Here is a 7,342-nt window from a genome sequence, read left to right as displayed (position 1 = left end):
TCCAGCTAAGAGTGATACCAAAAATCCCCTATAGTCTAACATTGTTATCTTTTTACAAAAAAATCAGCTGAACATGAGAGGTTTTTGGACCAATTTTGTGTTCTCCGTTCTTTAAGCACCGTTTAAGCACCGGCACCGTTTCAAAAGTACACAGCAAATTCAAAAGTGTTAACTGTTTTGGTGTTAATAGTCTTCTTGCAAAAGTAGAATTAATTTTACTCTAAGCAGAGTCACATTCTTTTAATGTAACTCTGAGGTGTAAAATGATAGTAGTTAAAATCAAGTGTTAAAAATGAGTGTTTCTATTTCAAATCTGGAGGTGTTACAATGGAAACATTAACTCTTGACCTCTTAACTCTGAACTCCTAGAGGGGCTATGACACCAACAGAGTAAATTCACAGACTCCGCCCCCAGCACCATAGGCTCCAATCGAAGCCGACGTGAAGCCGTTTCAGAACATTTTGCTCTACATATTTGAGTCAGTGTTGCCAACTTAACGACTTTGTCGCTATATTCAGTGAGTTCACAAGGTTTAAAACTACTTATAAACACACACACAGTAACTCCACCAGAGTGCCAATCTTGGGTCACTTTTGCCAGTCCAGGCCCGGATAAAGGAGCAAGGTTGGAATTGTGACATTAAAACACAATAATTGCTAAAAGAAATTGAATTTCCCTCGGGATGAATAAAGTATTCTGATTCTGATTTGTAGTTCTAAATAAATTCTAAATTCATTTAAGACGTTTTTTACTCAGTCTATGTCTCTTCCACGATGCTATTTCTCTCTCCAACAGCGTAGGTTACAATTAGATTAGCATGACCAATTATGCAAATTAGGTGATGACGTCATTTAGCGACTTCTAGCGACTTTTAGGACAGCCAATAGCGATTTTCCTTACTGAGGAGCTGGCAACACTGATTTGAGTTGTTTGCCATGCTTGGTAAGTCATTTTTTCAAAGATTGTTTCAATTATTATTATTATCTTTTACTTCTGTGGCTCTTTGGAGTCGAGACAAAGCTGTGTGAAAGGCATTAGCCATGTTGCTCGGTGATAGCATAATATTATGTTTTAGCTAGCTGAAAGGTATTGTTTGCGGGCAAATACGACAGCCTTGAAAAAAAGCTTGCATGTGAATTTTCAGTCAAACCTTTGGTCAAATACACCTAAAACATTTAGTTCAGTATTACCTGTTGCCTGTGTCTTTGTCTTTTGGGAAAATACTTTACACAAATAATGGCTCAAAGAGGATTCCTTTTTTTTTTTTTTTTTTTTTTTTTACTGTGCAGCAATTGTTTACTGGATTATTTGTGCCATTAATTAGTGTCAACTAATTTTTATTCAATCTCCACATAGGATATGCTTGTGAAGATGGAATATGGGGGAGAGCAGAAGTGCGTTGAAGTTCCACAAAGTGATGAATGAAGGACATGCATATTGTATTGAAGAAATAAGTGATGTTATTTGCATTTACCAGCTCACCTATGTAATTCAAATTCAAATTCAAATTTTTATTTGTCACGTACACAGTCATACACAGTACGATATGTAGTGAAATGCTTGGACAACTGCTCGTGACCTAAAGAAAACAAAAAAGGAAAAGGCTATGAATAAGATAGGAAATAAATATGAAAAATTAAAAAGGGTAAATTTAACTAGGAAGGAATAAAATATAAATTAAGGTTAAAAATGAAATAACTGTACAACACAAATTAGAATGAAGGGTAAATTTAACTGGGAAGAATAAGATAAAATATATAAATTAAAGTTGAAAATAAAATAACTGTACAACAAAATACACAATATAGAACTATATAAGAATGTATGAAGAAATCTAAATATAAATAAATATATACACAATAACAGCAACTGTACAAGTATTAACCGGAAATGAAGAATATAGTGACCAGTGTTGTGCAAAACCAAAGTCCAGAAAGTCCAGTGTGTGTGTAAGAACTGTATGTGTGGGTCAGTACTGTGTGGTGGTGTGATTGAGAGACCATATCGCCTGCGGGAAGAAGCTCCTCCTCAGTCTCTCTGTGTTGGTCTTCAGGGAGCGGAATCGCTTTCCTGACCTCAGCAGAGAGAACAGTCTGTTGTTGGGATGGCTGAGGTCCTTCACGATCTTCCTGGCCTTGGTCCAGCACCGCCTGCTGTAGATTGAGTGCAGGTCAGGGAGCTCGGAGCGGATGGTGCGCTCAGCTGACCGCACAACCCTCTGTAGAGCTCGTCTGTCCTGCATGGTGCTGTTCCCGAACCAGGTTAAGATGTTTCCCGCCAGGATGCTCTCTATGGTGCACGAGTAAAAGTTCCTGAGCACCTTGGAGGGCAGTTGGAAGTCTCTCAAGCGTCTGAGGTGGTAGAGACGCTGTCGGGCCTTTTTCACCACAGTGTTGATGTGACAGGACCATGACAGGTCCTGCGTGATGTGAACTCCGAGGTATTTGAAGCTGTCCACTCTCTCCACTGGGCACTCGTTGATGACGGGGGTCTGGTAGTTCCTCTCCTGCTTAGTGCTGAAGTCCACTATCAGCTCCTTTGTCTTACTGACGTTTAGAAGGAGGTTGTTCCTCTGGCACCAGTTCTCCAGATTCCTAATCTCCTTCAGGTAGGCCGTCTCGTTGTTATCAGAGATCAGGCCCACCACGACGGTGTCGTCAGCAAACTTGATGATGGTGGTGGAGCTGGTAGTGGCCACACAGTCATATGTGTACAAAGAGTACAGCAGGGGGCTCAGAACACACCCCTGGGGGGCTCCAGTGCTGAGAGTGGTGGAGGCTGAGACATGTCCGCCCATCCTTACTGCCTGTGGTCTGCCAGTTAGGAAGTTGGAGATCCACTGACACATAGATGAGCTGAGTCCCAGATGCTCCAGCTTGGTGGTGAGTGTGGAGGGAATTATGGTGTTAAATGCAGAGCTGTAGTCTATGAAGAGCATTTTAACATAATTCCCCCTTCTAGTGTCCAAGTGAGTGAGTGATGTGTGGAGGAGATGAGAGATGGCATCGTCTGTGGAACGATTTGGACGGTAAGCGAACTGTAGTGGGTCCAGTGTGTCTGGTAGTGAAGAAATGATGAAGTCTCTGACCAGGCGTTCAAAGCACTTCATCACTACTGAGGTGAGGGCTACAGGGCGATAGTCATTGAGAGAAGCAGGGTGGGGTTTCTTCGGGACAGGAACAATGATGGACTCTTTGAAGCATGTGGGGATCACCGACTGAGATAAAGAGATGTTGAATATCTCAGTGAACACAGGAGCTAGCTGGTATGCGCAGTCTCTGAGGATACGACCTGGGATGCCGTCTGGTCCTGCTGCTTTCCTGGTGTTCACTCTCTTGAAGGCTCTCCTTACTTCATGCTCGGAGATGACGAGCACGTTTCCGGTGCTGGCAGTATCTTCCTGTCTGCAGCCGTTAGCGCCGCTAACACTAGCATTGTTGGAGACCTTAGCTGCAGCCTCGAAGCGAGCATAGAAAGTGTTCAGCTCGTCTGCCAGAGTCACGGCCGCGTTCGTCATACCGGTTGTTGGTGCTTTATAGTCCGTTATTGTCCTTAGTCCCCGCCACAGGCTCCTAGAGTCACTCTGTTGGAGTTGTGACTCTAGTTTCCTCCCGTAGCGCTGCTTCGCCTCTTTCACCGCCCTCCGCACGTTATATGACGCGGCTTTGTACGGGTCCATGTCCCCCGTCATGAGTCCCGTGTTGTAGGCAGCGGTGCGGGATCTCAGAGCGTCGCGGATGGTTTTATCCACCCACGGCTTCTGGTTGGGAAACGTTGTGATAGTCTTTGTCTCCACGGTATCATCCGCTAGTTTCCCGATGAATCCCACAACCGCTTCCGTAAACACGTTGACGTCATCGTCGGAGCTGTTTCTGAACATGCCCCAGTCTGCGTCATCGAGTGCGTCCTGTAACGCGGCCACCGATTGATCCGTCCAGCGCGCGACCTTCCTCTGAACCGGAACTTCCTGTTTCAGCCTTTGTTTGTATTTTGGCATGAGGAAGATGGCGGCGTGATCAGATTTGCCAAACGGGGGGCGGGATTGTGCCTTGTAGCCGTCCTTGACCGTAGTGTAGCAGTGGTCCAGTGTCCTTTCACCCCTGGTGGGGCAGGTGATGTGTTGATAAAAGTTCGGCGCTGCGCGTTTGAGGTTGGCGCTATTAAAGTCCCCCGTCACAATAAGCGCAGCGTCCCGGTGTTGTGTCTGGTGCTGTGTGAGTGCCTCATGCAGCTCGCATAAGGCGGTGACCGTGTCCGCTTGTGGTGGAATATAAACGGCACTTACAATGACCGATGTAAATTCCCGAGGTAGATAAAAAGGACGACACATGATGGACAGTAGTTCCAGATTTGGTGTGCAGGAGCGTGTGAGAGGAACAACGTTCGCACTGTTGCACCAGTTGTTGTTCACCATTAAACACACGCCGCCTCCCCTTGACTTCCCCGAGTCCCGTGTCCTGTCCATGCGGTGAACCGAGAAGAACTCGGCCGGCTGGATGGCGTGGTCCGGCACCGCTGGGTTCAGCCATGTCTCGGTGAAGCAGAGGAGATTGCAGTCCCGAATGTCTCTCTGGAACTTTATCCTGGCCCTGAGGTCGTCAAGCTTGTTCTCCAGTGACTGGACGTTGGCGAGCAGGATGCTAGGCAGAGGTGTGCGGTGTGCACGAGCTCTCAGCCTGTTCCTGACGCCGGCTCGCTTCCCTCTAGGCCGCCGCCGCTTCCCTTTGTTCTCCCTCGAGATCTCACTCGGCCAGCTCGGATCCGGAGTTAAAAACTTCGAATTGTGAGTACATTGTATACCAATAGAAACAAGAGTGTCACTGTCATACCTAATGTACCCAATGGTGATGATTTTGCCGATTTAGAAACGCTGAAAACTAACTTAAAAAGCAAAGACAAAGAAAAAGTGGTCGGAGCAGTCGTGACGGCAGCCGACCTCACCGGCGCCATCTTATATTCCATGTCAGACCTTTTGATAAACAAAATTCTAATGAAAGTGAGAACATGTATACTGTTACATCTTTCAGAAAATGTTTTGAAATTGTGGTGCACAGTTCAGAATAAATGTTTTTCAAAAACCATTGCATCTTTTTAGTAAATGTTTATTTCCAACATAAATTTCTAGAAGTTCAGAACAGTAAAATTCCTGCTTTTTAGAATGAATTAGAAGATAACTCTTACGTAGTTAAACTAAAATACTCTTTGAGAGTTAATATATAAACTCTTAACACCAAGTGTTAAATTATCAACTCCAGACAGATTTGGTGTTTAACACTAAATCAGAGTTAACGTACCAACTCTCCAAAAAGAGTTAAACACTCTCTGGTGTGGACCCATATATACACTTTAAAGGATGATCGGGCAGAGAGAAATGAGTGGCCCATGGGCATCATCACGAAAGCCTTTCCAGGGAAGGACGGTCTGGTCCGGAGAGTCGAAGTGGAGGTCGTTAAAGATGGAAATAGAAGAGGATTCTCTCGTCCCATTACAGAAGTAGTTCTGCTTCTTTCTCCAAAGTCTGACTCTGCCAATTGATGTGGGCTCTTAAAGACCCCAAGCGGGGAGTGTTATGCCCCCAGAAATGTGTTCTTTGTGTTCTCTTTATCTCGCTATCGTAGCTTAGAGCGGTGTGTGTATTTTCGTAACCATGACAACACGAGAGCAGTTTACGCTGAGAGTCAGGAAGTGAATCTACTGTGTGACTCGGGATATTAGCGTGTGGGCTCATTCAACCGCCAGCTCCGCCGTTACAGGATTAATCCTTTTCTCTTCGCTAAGGCATAGTCTGTGAGTATAATTCATTTTGTACAATTAAGCGGTGAAGCGTTTTGAACCGTTGTCTGTTATTCGGTTAGCTTTATTGTGTCTCATATAAGCTATGCGGCTAGGCTGTCAAGCTGTGATAATTAGCCAGATGCTTTGAGCTTATTGCATCTATAATACATTTCATATATTTCATTGTATTGTGTTTACAGTATATTTCATTGTATTGTGTTTACAGTTTCACAAAAGTGCCCAGTAAAAACTTCTGGAATCCAATCGTCTGAGTCCTGGAGATTTTCTTGGGAGTGTTTAAGCTGAATGGAAACTTAGCCCATTACATGTATTGTCATGACTTTTACCACATATAGACCTGTCGTGGTTTAAACAGCTATAATAAACTTTTCTATTTTCTTGTTTATGTTTAGGGGAGCAGCTGTTTTACTGGCGCTACAAAGGCACAGACAAAACCATAAAGACAACGGTAGTCTGTGGGGCTGATGAGGCAAACACAATTTTTTCAGATTTTCATGCCAGTCCTACTGGGGCCCATTGCGGGTAAACAAAAACAAGAGAAGCCATTTCAAAGCGGTTCTACTGGCCAGGGATGTCAGTCGACATCAATAATTGGGTGGGTACTCCAAAACAAACTCTATGTAATTCGACTACAGCTAAATTATTTTAAGAGGAACACAGCAATGTTTCTGTATCTCTCAAAATAAGTTATGTAAACCTTGATCATCAACTATTGGGTTTGTTATTGAATTGCTTTTATTTTTGATTAGGTTTCACAGTGCGCACTTTGCCAGGCAAGTGCTCCAACAATTAAAAAACCAGCAGAATACATTCCGATAAAGGTTAGTCATCGACCATAGCAAATAATCACATTTAATCACACAATGTTTTCATTGCTTAGAAACCTACTGATTATATACTTAAAAAAATTATAACAGTAGACTAGCATTCTGTGTAATTTCAGTATTATTAACTTAACTATGATTTTCTTTTTAAGGTCTCTCAGCCATTTGACCTGGTTGGGATGGACCTCATTGGAATACTTACTGAAACCAACAATGGACATCAATACATATGTGTTTTTATTGATTATTTTACAAAATGGCCACAAGCATACCCTTTAAAGTCAAAATCAGCCGGGGAAGTGACAAACTGTCTCATAAAATTCGTCCACCAGTTCGAAGCCCTGAAAAGGATTCTTACTGACCAAGGCAAAGAATTTGTCAATTCTGTAAGTACTTTAGTCTTTGGCAAAAATATGTGAACTCATATTTGAATAATTTTTTGAAAATGGTTAATTTTCTGGTCTTTATAAATCTATTGTTGAGATATTAGTATGACAGCTGTTTATTTAAATTCTTATTGTAATGTGCTTATAGCCAGTGTATATAACTTTCTTTTGCAGCTCAACAAAAGGGTTTGTGGACTGTTAAAAATTAAAAGAAGCCTCTGCTCCCCCTATCACCCTCAAACGAATGGGCTGGTGGAGAAAATGAATGGCACCATCCAGAGGTAAATTCTTGGAGTACATGTTATACATTTATGGGGGTTCCCTTCAAACAAAAC

This window comes from Copadichromis virginalis, linkage group LG7, assembly GCF_057382275.1.
Source record: "Copadichromis virginalis isolate Kocher_CV1m ecotype Utaka linkage group LG7, C_Virginalis_male_GT1.1, whole genome shotgun sequence".
Classification (NCBI taxonomy): Eukaryota; Metazoa; Chordata; class Actinopteri; order Cichliformes; family Cichlidae; genus Copadichromis; species Copadichromis virginalis.
This window is presented reverse-complemented; position numbering follows the sequence as displayed.